This window comes from Gallinula chloropus (assembly GCF_964237585.1).
Source record: "Gallinula chloropus genome assembly, chromosome: 1".
Lineage (NCBI taxonomy): Eukaryota > Metazoa > Chordata > Aves > Gruiformes > Rallidae > Gallinula > Gallinula chloropus.
The window spans coordinates 97,736,247-97,756,141 of record NC_140085.1 but is presented as its reverse complement, the minus strand read 5'-3'; positions in this window follow the sequence as shown (position 1 = coordinate 97,756,141).

The window sequence follows — 19,895 nt, the reverse complement described above, 5'->3', positions numbered from 1 at the left end:
CAAACCCGCAAAACCCTGAACCAAACACTTCAAGTTACAAGAACACAAGAACTGCTGATAACACCATCCAGAGAAACACATCCACACATTATCTGCCTAACTTCATGCATTCTTGGAGGGGTACATGAAAAGGGGGGAGGGAATCCTCAGCAGGATTCACCTGAGGGGATGAGACACATGCTGTAGACAGATTCACAATCTGCCTGACACAAAGCATTGATCAATTTAGAGGGATGGGCTAGGAACGAGAAAGCACCAAAATGGAAACTGCAAGCACTTACAAATTTGTTAACAAAAGTGCCTTTTTGCAGACCAAGGTCATCCTTATTCAGCTGCTAGATTACACATCCCCATCCTCCCCCTTCTCCGCCCCACCTCCCCCCCAACCCCCGGCACCAACACGAGCCGAGCAGGATAACAATCTTCACTTGTGTTATGAGAATGTCACAAACAGACCATTTCTCATTTTCGTTTTACAAATGGATTAGTGCTGTGCCAATTCATGACCCCATTTCAATCTGCGCTCTGAGTGAAGGCTTATCTTATTAAAATTATACCGAGATGTTATCCTGTTACATATATATTAAAGCTCAGTTGTTCTACATACTGAGTTTTCAGATGAAACTATAATATAAATATTTCAAAGAGGACTGTCTGGAAACAAATTCAGAGAGCTGCATGTTTGACAAAACATCAGACAATGGCCATAAAAGCAAAGAGAGAATATGAGCAAGATAAAAATGCTTGCTTAATGGACAAACCCTTTGGGACAGATTTTACACTGAATCTATACAATCCTAGTGGCTTTGCTCATGACTGGTTTCCATCAGTACATAAATGAGTATGTCACATTAGGGAAGCTATCAGAAGAATAAGCAAGAGAGAAAGTAAGGTGTGGAGGGGCTCCCTCCCAACAAGAGGGCAAAATCGGTAAGTATTCTTGACACTTGACCACGGTGCTCAATTTGCTTTTGTGAAAATGCATTCCTTGACATTATTATACACAATATCAAGAGGCCATTTTCTTCCTTGCTTGTCCATTGGAGCTTTAGACCTCACTACCTTTGTAACCAGCCAGGTGACATCTGAGCTCTGAAAAACCTACTTTGGTTCTTTGCAGACACCAGACAGAAACTGCATGAGGTATGCTTAAAACAGCAGAATAGTCACAGAAATAAGTAGTAAATATCTCTAGAATATCCTTTCCTTTTTTAAACAAAGCCTAGAGTATACCACTATTACGCAGCATCCAAACAGACTCCTAACAATAATAAGGGTTTTTACAAAGGAGAAGAAACAGAACAGTGGTGTGGTAGGGCTTACTGTATTATACACAAGCTAAAGAGAACTAAAAACGTGCTAGTCATCAGTTCTTTTGGAAAGAACAACATTAGAATATTTTTACACTAACATATTTTAATCTCAAGAAGCTAGCAGATATTAAGTCCTAATTTGCTTACAGCTTGCCATCCATCTACATAAAGTGTTTTCCACCAAAGATCCTTACCACAGCGTGGAACTGAAAACAGGTACTGGCCAAAAGATGTTTTGACTATGATATATGCTGTTAAACCCAGAAGCCTAGCTTTGTGCAGTTATTCCATATAGCTATGCCACAGTTTAATTAATCCAGCAGATAACCCCAAACATCTGTACAGTTAGGAATAAAATATAAAGACACTTGCTGACATACGTGTTTTAAACATCCTCACTCCCAAGATACTATGCGCTTCAGGTTTGGCAGCATCAGCAGGTTTATAAAGGATCCACTTGAGAATATAAACTGGAAACACAAAGAATTTGCCCGGACCACCTATGAGGTTTCTACCTTCCTGGCTGCCCATGCTTCCCAAACCAGGTTGTTCACCTCTATGTTACAGCCATGAATCCAACCCCTCTAACACCAATGCAGTATTTCTTGGACTGCACCATAAAACATATAGGTAAGAGGAGCCTGAACAAAGGAGGTAAGATTATTATTATTAGTAGTAAAATCTGAATTCAGCTCAGAGCAGTCCCATAGAGAGTTGCACCAGCAGTCTCTAACACAAGGAAGGAACAAGAAGCATCAGAGCAGAACACATTTTATCCTGAAAGCATGGTATTATTCTTATTTAAGGAACACCCACATTTTCCTTCAGACTCTCTGGCCTGCAGTGGTTATTCCTCTGTGGCTGCTCCTCTCCACATGCACACACAGAGAGCCTACTAGCTAGCTGTTAAAACACCAGTGTTTCTGAGCTATCTTTAAAGATCTAGACAGTTGGGGGGAAAACCTCACCTTATAAACTTAATGCAGTTATACAGACTGCCTGACTAAACAGAATAAATCCCTCACTCAACAGTTTCTTCAAAAAACTTGTCTTTCCCAAACATCACTATCCTAAACATGCTGTGCTTGTACCAATCAGCAGGATCACAGACATAGCTTGGAGAGATAAATCACTTCCCATCAACAAAACATGATTTTCTGTAAGCACAATCCATAATATGCCAACACCAATTGTTACTTGAATTTATACAAATGATGCCAAAAGTCATTGGTTACCACAGTATCATAGCGTTCACCCGTTTAGGTAGAACACAAATAACTTGACTGAGAGCAGTTCAAGATTTTATTTTGGAAGTCACATAAGCATAGCAAGGGACATATAAAGTGATCTATGACAGGATTTTGCCTTAGAGCAAAACACAAGGATTAGACAGGAAAAAAAAAGCACGTGGATTAGAAAGTGACCAAGTAACAGAAACTATCCAGCTGTAAATGGAATACAGAATATCTTGCCCATAGGGAAGACTTGTCAGCAGTTAGAGATGAAGAGTTAACACTGGAAACCACATCACAAGAAACTGTGTTAATATAAAATTTGCATTAAACACAGAATAATCCTAGTGTAGATATAGAGGTATTCAACATGATTGCTGTTTTACAAGTGCGGCAGTTGTAGTGAACACATGGGAGCAGATTGTCCAGTGTAACTATCTTGGAACCACATAACTAGACATAGTACTTTTGCTTTATCATTTCCAAATCCAGTGTAATTATAACTGCTAAAGTTACTAATGAACATTTTGTATGTGTGAATAACCACAGGGTTATTCCAATAACCACAGTCATTTATCCAATACTGCCCTTTCTCCTCAGCCACAGATTTTGATACAATAGTTTTAATTCACTTGTTAGATCACTGATTTTTTGCCTGTCTGTACGTAGAAAATGAAAGTGAATTCATCAATGGTTGAGATGCATTGGAATCCTAGATTAACAAACATCATTGAAAGTACAATAGAAACAAAACATTCATCTACAGACATGAATAGTATTAATGTTGGAGAAAAGAGAGATATACTGCTCATACACCAAAGATATCCTAATACTGAAGAGCATTCTATACTGGCACATTATGCATAACAGAGCGTATTATTAACCTTTACTTTTCCTTGTGCAAGCCCAAAGTTTGCATGCCAGAGGCATAGCTGCAGTGTAACAGCTGCAAACATGCATAACTTTTTCATTTGTATGCTTTAAAAAGAGCAAGGACATACTGCAGAAAAATTGAGAGTTGTGTGGTGTCACAATTTGTAAATACACAATGTATTTTTTTCTCCTCTTAGTGCAACTAGAGCAGCCAGATTGCCATAAAGAATACATCAAAGACAGTCATTTAAAACAGAACACCAAAATTTAGAACGTTAATACAATTGCATTTTACTCCTGAAACATATTACAGGGTCCTGCATCATCCATTTACGGAAATCACCAAAACCCCCACCAAACCAACTAAAAAACAAAACAACAACCAACCAAAGACCCTACACCAAGGAACAAAACAAAACCCCTACACCCAACTATATTCAAGAAACAAAACTGCTCTCAGGGCAGAACTACCTAGTATTGCTTTTAAGGCCATCTTAAACACCTTAAAAATTTGTTCAGTTTTCTTATTATATTGTATAATCTCAGTTGATGACTATTCCAAGAGAAAAAGAAAAGAAACCTATTTTACAAGTAAGCCTCAGCACATACTCCTTTTATAAAAGTTTACTTATACGTGTATAATTAGGTAGAAGAAAAAATGTGAAAGTCTGAACAGATAAAGTTGTTACATAGAGATAGTTTTTCTCATCTTAAGAATATTTTTGACATTTCAGCATTTCCTTATTTCACACTAGTGTATTGAGACAAATTAAACATCTTTTACAGACTCCTGATAAACTTGAGACACCTAGTTACTTTGTTACCACCAAAAATCTCCAAAGGGGAAAGGCAAGGAAACTCTCAAGCCTCAAATAATTTTTCCTGTATGATGTAGAGACCAGGTTGTCTGCCATTTCCCCTGCAGGTAGGTTAGATACAGCAAAGAAGCCTCACTAAAAGAGAGCATGAGAAATCACTTACAGCCTTTGCAGGAGCAACAACCCCACCAACGCAGTAAAGGCCAGAGCTCTGCAGAAGCTGCTACTTACACATTAGGCTCAGCAGCACTTGGCAAATCTGCACCTAGTAAAGAGCTTCTGTCTGAGCATCTGGGGTGGTGCTTTTGAAACCTGCTTGCTCAGGAGCCTGGGTAACTGCTCCTGGGCCAGTCCTCCAAGCAGCACAGGTTAGAAGTCCCTCAGCTGAGATGTAGAACACCTGGGTTCAGTTGCCCTCCAGCAGCTAGGGTGGGTGTATCTCAGTCCCAGCTGTCCTTCATCTACATGGGAATTCACAGTCACCTTGTTTGAAAAACAAACTGTCTTTTCTCATTTTGATCAGAGATATCTGAAAAACCATTATTGAGAAAGGATCTCACATTTCTGTAGGCATTTCCAGTTTTTAGAAGTCATCTCCCTTATCCCAGTCAAAAAAACACCAAAACCAAAAAATGTGTTTTGCAGAAGTTGTTTCAGCCGGAGTTTTTTGCCTAGAGATTCCTCTCAAACTAAGCAATACCCTATAAAAGGTACAAGTTGCTCATAGCCCTGGACAAACAGCCTAGCACTGCAGGGTGGGGGCACCTGAGGTCTGGGAAAGTGGTCCAGGGGTAGTACACAGTGCTTAGTTTGAGGGAGGGAACCAAGTATGGTAACTCTAGCTATAGCAGTTAATATGAAAAGGCTTGGTGATTCTCACTACACAGTCTTCTTACTTAAATAGAGATGAATAGAGTGTTAGCAGATCAGGCTATTTCCTTCCTCTAAGCCAATTAACAGATGCTAAAGAACTTGCAGGTCTTTTGTAATTAATCTATTATAAATGTTATAGGTGGCATATTATACTATTAGCCCATGCAAGCAATACCTATCTGTTTGCTACTTCACAGTATGCCAACATAAAACTTCTAATGTCGCATAAAGCAACATTTTTCACTTTCTCTGATTTTTTTTCACTTCTGCTGCAGATATAAAATGGACACTGTAAGGAAAGCTCTCTTTAACAAATTTCTTACCATTAGAAGTAAACTTGAACAACTACTCTCAATCCATACCGGCAAATTAAATATAGTTCTACATCTGTGAAAACAAAGGTTTTTGTCTTCCAAGAGCTCATTTGTACTTTCATCCCTCTGCCCCCACCTTGGCCTATGCCCTGGCCTCAGCTGATATAAATCGGTGCTGCTGCTCCTTTGACATCAGCTTAGCAGCCACAATTTCTACCAGCTGAAGATCCCTGGGCTCTCATGTGGTATTTTAATAGTCTTGTCTTCCCAGATACAGAGTACTGGGTCTTTGTGTTGTATTTCCTCATTTGAGGATGAAAGTGTAACCTGCATAGGGAAATCCACTGGTGCTCTTGGAAGAAAGCAGTGCTTCTGCTCCCAGCTTCATTTGTCTCCCCCAGTAAGGATATTGGAAACCACTTATTCTCTGTGAATGAGGTTAAGCTTGGTTCCACCCATGTGGGAGCACTGACTGAAGTTTTGAGCTGGAGAAAAGGAGTTTTGCACTGAGGCTCACATCCAGCAAAGCACTGCAGGTCTCAAGGAGGGCAGACTCTGGCTGTTTGCTCCTACATGCTGAATGGTGCCCCAAATCAGGCTTCTATGTAGGGTCTGGGCCACCCTCCACAACCACAGAGCACATAAGGGTCTCTTCAGGAGCTCCTCAGGGAGGTAGTTTTGGTGTGCTGGTGAGTCGAGCTGGAAGGCAGCAGGGACGCGCTGCCATAAGAGGCAATTACTGGTTTTGCCACATGCACTTTTCAAATTTTACAGCAATGTATCACAGAAAGAACAGCACACGAAAATGCCTTTGAAATGAACTAGGTACAACAGCTTCAGGCTCAATTCCTTTTATAAATTACGCCCATGAGCAAATTAACTACTGATCATGAATCAGAGGATAGCTAATAGGATAGAAATTAATCTTTTCTAATTAATTTTTGATTTGTTGATCTATTTGACAGTAGCTGTATGCTACAAGTAACTTTAAGAATGTTTCCCATTTTCATGACATCATTTCATATACAATAAGGGAAGAAAAAAAAGAAAGCAAAAGGCAGAAAAGATAAGTAGCTGTTTTTGTTTTAAACAGACTGTGGTTTGATCACTGCAGAAGACCAGGTTTCATAACAACTGCTTCACTCCATGATACCTGTGTCACTGAAATAAAAATCTTTCCCTGTCCATGCCCAAGCACTAATCAAAATGGTTTTACTCAATAACAACTGAAACAGTAAAATATTGTCGAGCAGGATATATTTCTGATAAAATGCTAATCTGATTAAAATTGCAACTACATGTGGCAGCAGGTTTTATGTTTTTTTTTAATAGATAAGGGTGATTTTTTCCAATCTCTATTGAAAGGCTTCATTTATATTATACCTCAAAATTAAAAGACAAAATATTTGCTTTGAGTACAGTTATTCAAGTTACCCAAAAATATGTTTCAAACTTATTATTTTATGGAAAATAATAAGTTTGAGTTTAAATTCAGAATAAAGTCCCGTACTGAAATCAAAATAAATCAAAAATCTTCTGGTTTAGAAGAACACTGATGCTCTAAGCACACTCTTAAGTGTCTGGTCCTCTCCTGTAGAGCAATGATTTGTATGCTGGACTGTTTGCCTCATCATCGTATTAAACATAAGCACGTCACAAAATCCAGAATAGCATGTCTTTTCACAATTGTTTGACTGCATCCATTAGCATTCTTCCCATGATCTCCAGAGTGCTTCAAACACTGTTTTTCTTCAAGATTCTTCTAACTGCAACACAATAATAAGAAATGAACAGTTTCAAAAAATTGCATAACAACATCTCCTTCCTACTTTTCACATAGGAAACACAAAGAACTTCATCTCATTGACTAGAAGTTCATAGTCAAGGTCAGAAGAGGGGTCAAGGACTGAATGTCAAATCCAAGATGTTTGAGCCTTACCTACTTAGAGTACACTGAGCAAACCATCTTGACTTCACTAATTAGATCTATCATTCAGTGATGGATGATTCAATGCCAGGTTAAGGATCTCCAACTGTCAGTAGATATCTCCTACACGTATCTTAGCAGAATTAGCAAGGACGTTCAGTTTATGAAGTAGAGTTATTTTTTTTTCCGGGGAGCTGAAAAAAATCCATTCATCTCCATTATGGGTCTGCCTTTTAAGTATCAGCTGTAGGGGTGCAGAACTGGAAGTTGTCTCTTGGGTCATTGCAACTAGATCCTGATTATGCAGGTCTCTATTATTGAATCCCTTTCACAAACCACCATAACCTTAAAACCTGTAACAGTTTTTCCTCTCAGTAACACTATGCAGAGTTTGAATTTAGCACTCACTCTGCTACAAATAAAATCAAGACAGGTGCTTTAAGTCACTTCTCCTTTCCTTAGTACTTTGACTCATAGCTTCCTAATCCTCTCTTAGCAACATAAAACATATGCTCTTCTCTCAGCTGTACTTATTCATGCCGTTATATTCATCAATTTAAAATATTTCTAGAATCCTTCAATACTTGACACTTATTAATGAATTCCATTAAGATAAAATAAGCTTTCTCTCTGTTTATTATCATGGAAAGGGGAAGAAAATATACAGATCCATATTGTTGGCAGGTTTCTACCTTAAATACTCATTTACGGACACTAGTCAATTGTGACCTTCAAAATGAATTAAACCTTCTTTCAGTCTACCCGTAGTCCTTCTGCCCGGCAGTGGCTTTACAACAAAGATTACTCCACACGGATTAACTGGAGATTTGATTTGGCTCCACAGTAGGAACTCAGGCAGGTGGATTACATTTACAGAGCCTGTAATCCTTCACCCTGAAGTCATTGCAGGGCTGGAAGGCTTATTCCAACAGGCAGCTGATCTCTCCTCTGCCTCCTATTGCAGTCATCAAGCAGCTTCACAAGCACAGCAGTGTTAGGGTCTCTGCTTGGGTGACATAAGGCTTGGATAATCTTCCCATTTTCTCAGGATGTTTGGAAATGTTCCTGCCAGGGAATGTTCACTCAGCTTCCTGAACAACACCTAAGTGAGGTGAAAGGTCTCCTAAACCTCCATGGATTTCTTTGCCTATGCTGTTCAAGATGCCTCTTTCTAGATGCAGGAAGACCCTCCAGTCCTTTTAATTGCTACTGGAGTGGCAAGTAGTAATGATTCCTTAATTTCCCAAGTTCTGTATGGTGTTTGGTCTGGGTCATAGCTTCTTTTAGAAGAAAAACCTTTGTTAAGCAGTTAAGCAGTTTAACACCTGAAGGACCATATCTGCAGCTAGACAAGACTTTTTCTACATCTGTTGATTTATGAAAATAATATACACAGAGACTGCTGTGGTTAATTGCATTAGTTAACTCGTGAAAACAGATATTTAAATTAAAAATGCACATTCACAGTAGAAATGCTTAGATTATGTGGACAGAAACCTGTTTTTTTTCTACAAACCCTCAAAATATTCAAAAAAGTTTCTTGGGGTAGAATTTTTTTCTAAATAACTTTTATTAACTTAAAAATCTTGTGCTTTTAACCAGTTCCATTCTGCCTATTCATTGTGCTTAATTCTCTCCTGTAAAAGTCTAACAGAATCCTTCACTTCAAAAATTATGAAGCAGACAACAGCTTTGATCAAACAACCCAAGAACTATTTTGAATATGATTAAATAGCATAATCTGAATATAGTTTATCTATTTGATAGTATTCCAAAACTGCCTAAAATTTCCCAACATCAGCAGCTTCAAAATGAATGAAGATTTTTCTGCTTGAGAAATCTTCTCACATTAATGGTGTCTGCATACTTTCTCATTTATTTCAGCCCTCCACACCAAGGTAGTTAGGGTGCTTTATCTCAGAATTTAAACCACTTTTAATATATCACATATATAAAGCTAAATGAATCGATCTACAGTTTTATTCTGAATAAGAAAAGGAGATGGCTTTTCCATTTTAATATGCAGTTACACCATTGTTTAGTAAGAAAGGTGCAAGCAGTAGACCAAAACCTCATTAAACATCAGCTCTGCATCATGGGATATCCTCAAGGACAAGAGTATATACATTATATACAAACACAAATCAGAGCAGGTATTTGTTGCTTCAGGAGAACCTTGCAGAAACTTGGTAAAATGCATAGGAAACTGAAAGAAAACATTTATCCATACTTCTACATTCTATTTCCTTTCATTTTAACCCTTAATACTTATATATTTAGTATTTGTTTCACCAGTAATGACAAAGTTGGCCCCAGATTCATGTGCTAATATTTAATGGAGTTTTTCCAGAATACTCTGCTCACAGCTTTAATTGAGGGTGGTTTCACTGCCTGCATCTGCTGCATCTCTAAGTCTTCAATTAAATTCCTCTGCAGAGTGCTGAATGCGGAGACTTCTACCTCTCACCCTCACAGTTCCCCAGGACTTGGTCTGATAAAGGAGGCTGTTAGAGGCATCAGCATCTAATGCTCGATGTGTTCCCTCTCTTGTGCTGTCTTTTTGAAAACAGTCACATTTTTTCCTTAAGCTTCTTACTGCTTTATGTGGTTAAATACATGTCCTTTTAGAAATGAAACTAATGCTTCAGGCAAAGTAGAATGGACCAGTCCTATTCAGTGCGATACAGAAAAAGGGTTTTTTACTTCCTCCACCTGTAGTTAGGGAGAGATAAAAAGATTTATTCCCTTGGTATTCAAATGGTAAAAGAACTTGTCTTATCTCATTCTTGTTTAGGCTTAAAGCTGGGTTTCTAACATCACTAAAGAACAGGAAAGAAAAAATGAAATCAGGATTACAGCCAGCTCATGGGACTTACGGCTATGCTGTGTTAGGGTGAAAAAAGTACATTTCCATTTTCTCTTTTGTCCTGGTGAATCAAAGGCCCTCTGATTGCTGGTGTCACGTAATACTGATCAGAAAGGAATTAAGTGGCCAGTGAGAATGTGGTTTCTATCAAAGAGCTGGCAAATTGCAAGATGTAAAAGCCCAGAGGTCAGTGTAAATCTCCATATCAGAGGCAGCAGAATGGAAAGGGGGGAAACAAGGGTGGGGGGAATCTATTACAGTCAGCTCAATCCCTCACATCCCGATTTCTCTGAAAACAGACATTCATGATCCCCTCTCACTTTTCAATCATACTGTGTTCTCCATTTACTTTTTATAAAGACCTCAACTGGATTTTTTTGTTTGTTTTCTTAATTCAGTGTTTTATTTTTATCTCATAAATATATGCAGTCCAGCCTGAAGATAAACCACATCCTGTGGGATAGCTACCTCGTCTGCTGACATCTCTTGAAAAAGATGATTCACAAAACTCTCCTAAAGCAAGATGTCTGTCATCCCAAGTTCACCAGCAATCCACTCTGCTTCAGATCAAATATTTGCTGTGCAGGGAGCGTGAAGAGGGGGTGAGAGTACAACCATGAGAGGTCTAGGTAGATTTAGGAGCCTGTTAGTCCTGTGTTGCTTTTCCAGAGCTATGAAGATAGTCAGAGTCAGAAGAGTTGCAGTACAAGTTACCTGTAACAACCAAAGGCACATACATATCAGACCACTTCCATACTTTTTCCACATGCTCCTTGAAGAAACAGCAAAACAATTCCTCCTTAGGAATTGTTTAGAACCACCCCTTTAGGAGTCAAACATTTGGATACTGGATTGTGTCCTGGGTAACTAGGGCTGTTTTGCTCACTGAACCTTCCTTCTCCAGAGAAGGATAAATTTTTTTCATGAAACTGAAGTCTACAGATCCCCTATGCTGAAATTTGCATAGCAGTGCACTGTCAATGGCAAAAGGATTTGGCTTTTGGATATGGACATCTAAAATTACATACTGTCTGCCCAGATTTCCTAGGGGAAGAAGATGCAGTGTTATCTGCCAAGGAAAAAAAAAAAAAAAGAAAAAGAAAGCATTGGCTGAGACTGGATGATCAATATGCTGAATTTGGCAATTGCATGTTTGAATGTCCCTCTCAATCAGAAGCAACTGTTCTGTCATGGGATGTGTTACCCCTAGTTTTCTGTTTGGACGTTGAAGGTGGAAGGCACACTGCAAACATTTCAAGTTTCTCCCACAAAGCCTGCAGAAACTATAGTTTCACACTGGTCTCTTGCCTAGTCCTGACTCCAGTTTCTGTTCCACTTCAGTTGCTCAGTGAGGACAAAGATCATCCTCAGGAGGGAAAACTCATTTGTAATAGGCAGCACAGTAATAACAGCCCACTGGGAGCAGCACTGAACCAATGTAGGCTACAGGAGTTTTTCAGAACTCCAGCAAGCACTTAAAGAACAAGGTTCCCACTGCAAGTTAAAGAAGCATCTTGATATCCTCTTTGGAGATGACATCATTCCCTTTATGAGGGTGCCTGCTCAACTGGATTGTGTTCCTGCATTGTGTTTATACTCACATCATTCCATTAACTTCAGCAGAGGCAATTATTATACTCATTTAATTGCATATAACATCCTGTTGTAGAACCAGCCACTTGTGAAATGAATAAAATGTTCAAATTTCATTTACACTGTTTAGGTGTTTCACTTTCTTGCTCTGTGACTAACCAAGAGTTTCAAACCTGCCAAAAATTTGGCATCACTGCTGTTGCTACAGTGTGAAAACTGAGAGTTCAAACACTTCACTGTATTAAGTCTTGTTAACACTGAAATGGTGGGTGTAGGGTGGAGAAGAGCAGAGAGTTAGGAAGAAGTGCCTTACCAATTGTATAATCTGCACCTTTACAATTCCAGGATAAGCTGTTTGTGAAGACAGTCATGGAAGAAGTCACCTTCTTTCTATTCCTAAGTCTCAAGCAGTTAATGAAGGAGTACAAAAAAAGCTCTGCATAGCTCACAGATCAAGCCTTCCACGCACCTTTTTTTTTTTTTACAATTGACCTTTCCAATGTTAAAAGTTATAGGAGAAATCCATATTCTTGTATTTTTTGTTGTGGTTGGTGGTAAAATTATCCTTCTACCAGTCCGTACATTCTGCATGACCCTGAAATTATCATCTGCCTCAATGAAACAATCACCTTGACAATGTTCTTCACAATCCCTATGACTTCAAAGCCAAGGCATTATTTTAAGCAGTGCATGACAAACACACAGTGTATGTTTGCTTCCACAACACAAAGCTATTTAGTTAGTTTCCTCATCTCCTAGTATCATTATCAGAATGATTTATAGTCCCTGGAGTCTCTCCAGAGACCCTGATCAGACCTTTAACCTGCCAGGAGTATCTGATATGTGACCAGGGATACAGAGCATTGTCTGTAATTAAAGAGGACTCTGTGGATGCCTAAGCATCCTCTGTCACAAATCTGAAGAATGTCTCATTTTTTGATATCTGTAGCCATACGAACATTTTTCCAATTATCACATCACCCACCACAGAAGCATTAAAGTATGATGCTGTATTAGGTAATCCCACAGTTTTGATTTTCTGGTGGTCCTTCAAGTCACATTCTTCACATTCACTGGATATAATTTCTTCCCTCCACTTTGAAATCACTGAATGAGAACGTATTTTTGGTTTTGAAAGAAAAATGGAGACACAGAATCATGTAAAGAATTTCTTCATGGAGCAATAACTGATAGTGGGTAAATATATTCTTATGGCAATACCCAACAGAAAAGGCCTCCAAACTCTTGTTGTTGTAATATTTGCATGAATATGCAAATTTACAATAGATGTCTATAAATAAGACTGTTACTGGAAAGATGGCTATTTCTGCAGGGCTGCACATAACAGAAAATAAACTATTGCATAACTTTTTCAAAACCAGGGATTTTAAAATGTGATTTTGTTAGTTGTTTCACAAATGTTTGGTTTCACCAGATGAGAAAAAACTCGTACACCATCACAAGTGATGATTTTCCCTTAAAGGTAAAGTTTTCACCTTATACAAGAACATATTCTGCAATATTTCCTTAAAATGTACTCCTTTTCAAGCAGGTTAAATCAAGAACATCGATTAAGTAAATAGGTTTTCAGAGACTTAAGATCTGCTTCTTAAACTTTTTATATTTACAGATAATTATGTTTTCAGTAAAAAACCCGCAAAGCATTTCTATGTTAACCACAGAAGAATATAATAATTATTAATCTGCCGCAGTAGTTGAAAACTTAAATTATCGACTTTCAAAGTGGCCAAAATTATTTGAAATCAATACTGGAAAGCTCATGCATATATAACATTAGGTCATATCAAGCACTGGTCCATTTATATTTATGGCTACTTTCAGTGGTTTTGATTGATGCAGTGTTTCTTTGTACTTCCATGTACTTCTGTTTTTTAAAACTTAATTACATTAATATGCTATATGAACTTTTAATATTCAGTCATGTTAACAAGTAGTTGAACTGTTCTAACACCAGGGTAATTGTGTGTTGATCTACTTGTGAGAAACTGAGTAGGCAGTAGGGAGACAGCCGTTCAAGCAACTAGATAGATAGATTTGTTAAAAAAAAATCCGTCCTCCAAACCTAAAAAAAGAACCGATAAGGTAATGGAAGAATTTGCCCATGTAGACAGAAAGTCTGTCAGATGACTCTCTCTATTTCCAGCAAGTACTCTCTAATGAAGAGCTTCTGCAGAAAGGAAAAAATCAGTTACATTGATTAGGAAATTGGTTAGATACTTTTTCCACACTGAAAACAAACAAGGAAATAGCAGCTGAGAGAAAATAGCAGTCATGACATCATTTGTTTTCAAAGGTTTTATTTTTAAATAAACAACTAGTGAAGATTAGCAAATCCCTATCCTTCATCTGAAACATCGAGTTTACAGCAGAGGCACTCCCAGACCCAAACAAATTACACCTCAGTGGTAGAATTAAAATCAGAAAGAGGGAACTGGAAGAATCTAAAACCTCTTCCAGGCTAACACCAAGTCTGGTGTCAGACTTCATCAGAAAAAAAAAAAATTGCCAAACTTTGGGCCACTTCTCTGTATCAAAATGCAGGCTGCAAATGGCAGCCATCTGAATACTCAACTGCTAACTCTTTCATTTCTAATTTTTTCAACATAACTGTGACTTTGTGAATACAGTGACAAAAGACTAGGAATAAGCCAAAACGAAGTACAGATTCAAAACCAAAACCTCAATTTTTCATTGGGTTCAGCTTTCCTAAGCAAAAGAAAGTTCTCCCAGAGCTCAAGACAGGCCAGGTGATGCAGTCTCCTGCACTGCAATGCCAGTGGAGAAAGTGACTGGGGAGCAGAGGCCCAGCTGCATGGCTGCTGAAAACATGTTTGTGACATGACTCCTTTGCAGTCTGAGGTGTATTTTCCCCAGCCCAGTCCTTCAAGGCCCTGACACCCAACTATCAAGTGAGCAGGGCAGGGGCACCGGTAGCAGTCCCAGCCCCAGGCATCAGGCACTTCCCTGGGGACAGGATGAGGCCAGACTAGGCCATGGGACTGCAGGTGGACCCTACTCAGTGGGGCTCATGGCTGAGCAGGGCTATGGGGAGCTGGAGACCCACCCTGCTGTGTTGTCCCTGGGGCAGGGACTGCCAGCCCTGGGGAGCTAACACGGTGTCCTTGGCAGGGTTGAGGGAAGCCTGGTGAAGGGGGAGTCAGGGCCTGACCTTACACTTTTGCCTAGTATAACAGTTTAAAAAGTGGAATAACTCAGCAAATATATCAATAGAATGTTAATTTTTTAAATTTATTTTTAGTGTATCAAACCACTTGTAGATAAGGTTAAAAATTATGGTCTACCTCTGTATTTTAAAAGCAATACAAGACTTCAATAAAAGAATATGGTCCAGATACATAATATCTATTCAGAGCCTCAGGGAAATCTTTTAAAGCTTAGTTTTACATTGAGTAATGCTTCTGTAGGAATTAATTTCTGGAGGGCCTGGTCTGTTGCTTTGACAAATGGCTAATGGCACCAGAGCAATCATGACATTCCCCCTTTTTTTGAAATGACAAGCACACTTCAAGAGAGGTTGGATTTTTAGGTTTGACCAATAGCAAGACAAGCTCCAGGGAAGATGGCTCTCTAGGAATCATTAAAATAATCTGGTCAAGACACTATACTGACCCTTTCATGCCTCTTCTTTTCCAAATTTTCTATTTACATGACACAGTCTTACCACTGATTTACTGTCTTATCAACCTGCTAGTCTCACCTAGAGATGCACTTGTTTCTAAACATAAACACTCTCTATAAGCTGAATTAACTAGATACTAAAATGGGCTACAGTCTAATAATGTGTACTAAATGTGGGTCCTGGTAATTTTTTTTATACTGCTCTTCTCTGCAAATTGTGTTTAAAAACTGGCCACAGTGCTTAGCACAGCTACTGTGATATTAAATAAAATACACTTCCGTTGCCTGGAAATAGTTTTCAAGAGTGAAAATCCTATTTCTCTTTTTCAAAAAAGATTGAGGCAAATTAAATCTCATTAGGAGATTACCAAAATAAATCAATGAGAACTGCAATTTGGTATCATCAGTGATTAAGAAAGTACTTATCTGGCCAAACAAAAAAAATCTACTCTTGAAAGAATTCTTAAATATCAGGACAAGAAGATACTGCATAATGTCCCTTAGAAACTGAGATGCCCCAGTGAATGTCTTTTACAAGGTGATGAAACTGAATGCTGAGAGACATCCAGCACACACTTGAGTTAATAATTTCCACAAAGGTGGTCAAGATCAGTACAAATGATCTCCATTAATTTATAGATTTGGGAGTAAAAGAGAAGAGAAATAAAATATAGACACACTTATGTTTAAAATGTTATTTGAAATCAATCATCAATGTGAGAGCTGTTGCTGTGAAATATCCATTGTGCTATAACTCGTATTTGCCCTACTGAACTAGTAAAAGTAATGGTACTGTAAAAGTGGAGTTGGCATTAGTTATACTATAGAAGCATAAAGAAGATTGTATTCTTCCAATGATTAGCAAGAAACTTCCACCAAATCTGACATTGACTAGTCTTCTGTTTGAAACAGGAGCTTATGTCAAACACTTTCCTTTGTTTATGCTTTTATTTAATTGAATTACTTGATTAAACCTTACCTGCAATGACTAAAGTCCTTGTCCTATATTTATTATTTGTAAGGCCAATTATAAAGTAACATCACCTCAAATTCATTCAGGGATTATTTAGTGAAGTAGTTGGTTAGCTATCATATCTAGGAATAACTAGATCTTATCAATTTAGGAGTATCTGTACTACTCTTTGGAAACAGAAATTTATGCCTCCAGTGGTGAAAATCCCTGCTAGCATTCTTATCTCAATAATGAGATTACAGTGATGCTGCTTATGATTTTAGCCAAAACCAAACATGCTTTCTCAAAAGACCTGAGTTTTATTACAATAGAACTTCTTTTTATCCTCAAGAAAGCAACTTCCACACGAAGTTTTCCATTTGACTCTCAGTTCTTCTTTCTTTATGGGTTTTCCTATAAGTAGTGTAAAATCTTGTTTCCTGCCTTGCCCTTGTGATGCCAGATCTGTTTTTGTTCATGTAGTTATAGCAGTAGACACCCTAACAACAGTTGTCCATCAGTCATCACTGAGATTGTTAGGTTTCTGTTGTCCCTAGTAAACCATATACCACACTAGTAATTTGAAGTTTCTCCATTTTATTTATTGCCTGTGCTCTTTCCATTAGGCTATAAACGTTTCGCTGGTGTGACTTTCTTACTCATATGTGTTTCTCATCGCTTCATAGACAGTTGTCAGTTCTGTACACAATCCTTTTGTTTTACAAATGTATATACAACTATGAGACAGAAACTTCTCTCAGCTGGAAGAAAATGTTTTGTCGGAATACAGTGGGTTAAATCATGACAGTATATGTTATATACTACCTGAGACTGACACAGACACTAAGTTACTTCTTTTGTTAGTGCTTCCAGTAAAACATTTTTCTAAAAATACAAATTTCTTTCACATAAGAGTTAAATAACTTGTTTTACCTTTGCAAGCTCAAAACGTGCTGTAAGGAAAAATCCCATGGCTGAGTATTGTTGCTGTGTGTAACTCTCAGCTGTGGATTCAGGTACTCAGAATTACATCCCCCCACATCTCTCATTCAATCCAACAAATGCCCAAAGCAGTATTAGGTCCACGTTGGCATAAGCACCGCAAAAAGCCCTGCAGCAGAAACCATTTCTCTCCGAAGGGTATTGCTGCCCTGTCTATTGGTCATGAGGTATCTATAATCCCCTATTATTTATGGTGAAACCATGATATTTCCCTTTCACTTTCTGGGTCTTCTTGACCTGTATTTTTACCTTACATAAAAGCTCTCTGTTCTGTATTTTTTTTTTACATTTCTCCTGGCCTTCTGCCTGCCATGCCTGTTTTAGCTAGAAGTAAGGTATATGAAGTCTGATTCAATACCCGTTTATCCCTTCCAGAAGGGAGTGATTTCCCTAAGTAGTTGGAAAGCACAATTGGTTCTGACAGTGTTATTTTGGCAGGACTGGGGCAAAAACCAAACAGCACATTAAATGTTTCTCAAACAGGTTTAAAAAAACCCAAACTAACAAACCAGCAAAACCAACAGCTCAAATCAATCATACATTCAAATGAAACATTCAGGATAAGAAAATGACAACTTTCTGCATGCCAAAAGGCTGAATGCATGCCTGAAAGGTTTACCAACCCACTGATTTTTAGAACATTAAAACAGAAGGACTTGACTTTATGACTCAGCTTTTCAACTTTTAATATCAGCTTCTAGAGATGACAAAAGCAGGAGGAGCTGAAAACTTCTCAAACATATGAAAGGAATTCTTTGCAAAGTGTCAACTTGCTCTATTACTGCATCCTTCACTGCTCCTGATCTCACCTGTTTGTGCTTCTATTTAGCATATACAGGGTTCGTTGTTCTGATAAACGTACTGAGTTGAGGAATTGCTCAGGAAGTATTCTAACAGAGTAGGCGCCAGTAATTATGACAGGAAGAAAATTTAAATCCTAATGTCCTGGAAAGAACCTATACAAGGATGGAAAATAAATGCAGGCAACAGTGCTTAGCTCTAAGCAGTTATTGTACACATGGGAGAAGAACTACAGGGAGTGCATCCACAAGCTTCTGGAAAATACTCCCAAGGATCGACACAACCATGGCTGCAAAGAAGGATGTGCACCTGCAGAAACAGGATCCTATGGCTAAACGTAGAACAGCAAAAATGTACGAGGCATGGAAAGCTTAAACTAATCGTATCTGATACGGGGAGTGGGGAAGGGAGATAGGTGACAGTAAGGAAGCTGCTAGTCGCAGTTGATCTTTTAGTTGTGCTTAGCTGACATGTCAGGCAGGAAACCTGTTATGCTACAGCAACAGTTCCACATGAACGTAAGACACTGATGTATCTTCACGCTTTCCCCACTCTCTACTGTCATGCTGACACAAGCATTTTTGCAACCATACCCTCAAGCTAATCAGGGAACTGAAGATCCAGGTTAAATTGAACCTTTTAATTACCTGAGAGGATGGATAAAGAGAGAAAGGAGAATAAGGAGGCAAAAGGAAAAAAATCACTATGTCTTTTGTCAATTTAACCACAATTTCATTTTAGACCAGCTGACAGCATGCAAGGAATTTGTCCTTTAAGACTGAAGGTGATGATAATGCCTAGTATTGCTAATTGCTGACAAATAAAGGTGATTGTTTTCTTTCCTTGGAGAAAGTAGAGTAGCAGAAGTTGTGGTTGTTCAGTTGATCTAGGCCCACCAGTGCAGGGATGAAATGGGAGGGCTGAGGATTATTTTTGTCACATTTACTTTTACTGGAGTACCAACTGGTCTGTATTTTCTGAGCTTTTCTATAAGCTGTGATACAATTTTAATAATATCATTAAATGCCATCTCTTACTCTCATATTCTAGAAGAAAATTGATTAGTTATTACCAGTTGAGAAAAATCCCCCTTGACGATTATCTATTTCTCCTTGTTGTCCTCCAAATACCTAAAAATATAATTTTCTTAATTTTGAAATGGTCACTTATGATTACTAGACTTCTTCATTTTTTCCTTTATTCAGAGGTAGTTCCAATGTTTGTCCGTTCTTAGCATTTCAGAGCTTCCTTTACCTTTCACAAAGATTAATACTAATGTTTGTATGATTGCTCCAGTCCAAGGATTATTTTAGTAAGGCCAAGGCAATTTGAAAGCATCCAGATTTCCTGAGCCTTTTCTAACCATTTACTTTCCCTTGGCTTCAATTCCTATCTCCTTGTCACGGTGTCAGACACCTTAACTATCAGATCCTGTTCAGTCTTTTCATGAGCACCGGAGTACTTTGCATGCATGTATAGCACATGTAGTATCCCTTTCCTTGGTAATAGAGTCTAGTGCTTGCACAAACACAAACCCTGGTATTGCCTAAAGATAAATACTGCCAAATCCTTGTTTTGACAGTGTTTTTAAAAGATTTAGGTTAAAAGAAGCTTCAGTTTCCCAAAACAAAACCATACCTCAGTGGTGCTCCATGAGCCTTTATCAAGCTG